Source organism: Solanum pennellii, chromosome 9, assembly GCF_001406875.1.
Source record: "Solanum pennellii chromosome 9, SPENNV200".
In the NCBI taxonomy this organism is placed as follows: Eukaryota; Viridiplantae; Streptophyta; class Magnoliopsida; order Solanales; family Solanaceae; genus Solanum; species Solanum pennellii.
The window spans coordinates 1,933,026-1,933,419 of NC_028645.1; the positions used below are offsets into that span (position 1 = coordinate 1,933,026).

At 26.1% G+C, this 394-nt stretch overlaps 1 protein-coding gene across 2 annotated transcripts in view; it reads right to left on the reverse strand.

Moving 5' to 3' along the window:
* Positions 1–394, reverse strand: part of LOC107029351 (E3 ubiquitin-protein ligase RZFP34) — a 6,393-nt gene extending 5,999 nt beyond the window's left edge. For both annotated transcript variants that reach the window (XM_015230745.2, XM_015230746.2), the window contains exon 1: positions 246–394. The gene's annotated coding sequence lies outside the window, so the exon portion shown is untranslated. The remainder of the gene's footprint in view (positions 1–245) is intronic.

Genomic DNA, 394 nt, shown 5'->3' on the forward strand with positions numbered 1-394 from the left:
CACCCCCACCCCATTTTCAACCTAATTATGGCAAAATAACTTCAAATTCATACATCAAAAGATTGAAACTGAACTAAAAATCATATCTTTAATAATCACAAAAAAGACATACAAGTTCAGACAACAAGAAAAGATTGAAACTGAATCAAAAACCAGACATTTCACTATGATCCCAAGAAAAGATTGAAACTGAACTAAAAATCAAACCTTTAACTAAGAAAAAAAAATTCAAAAAAAAAACTGACCTTTTGGGATTTTTTCTTTTGTAGATAAGAAAAAGAAACAAGAAGATTTAAACAATAATAATGCATAAAAACTTCTTATTTTTATTATTATTACAAGTTATAGACGCCATAGTTCTTTTAGCTTTTTCCTTTTGTCTTTTGATTTGATT